General features: G+C 32.8%; 1 protein-coding gene across 1 annotated transcript in view; it reads right to left on the reverse strand.

Annotated features, from left to right (window-relative positions):
• The window catches only part of LOC119585772 (tyrosine-protein phosphatase Lar-like), a gene marked incomplete at its 5' end in the record, with an annotated part of 244,437 nt that overhangs the window by 180,337 nt on the left and 63,780 nt on the right, over window positions 1-320 (reverse strand).

Consider the following 320-nt stretch of genomic DNA (forward strand, 5'->3'; position numbering starts at 1 on the left):
TATGAACATTAATCGGATAGTCAGAAAGGTCACGTATGAATTGAAAAAATAATATGACAAATCATCAACAAATTATGGATTACTATTTAAACGACTTTTTTTTATCGAGTCACTAAAATATTCATACCTTGCACAGGCATATACTTATACCCTAGAAAAATCCCTAGAAAAAAAATATGAAAGAGGCTTTTATGCCTTATTGATACGCTCCTCAGAAACGCCCTTCTGTAAATTAACTCGAAAAACCACGGATATTATTATCATTACCAGTTAAAAAGACGGTACCAGTGCCTTTACATAAGAGCCCTACCCTCGAATAA

This window comes from Penaeus monodon, chromosome 20, assembly GCF_015228065.2.
Source record: "Penaeus monodon isolate SGIC_2016 chromosome 20, NSTDA_Pmon_1, whole genome shotgun sequence".
Lineage (NCBI taxonomy): Eukaryota > Metazoa > Arthropoda > Malacostraca > Decapoda > Penaeidae > Penaeus > Penaeus monodon.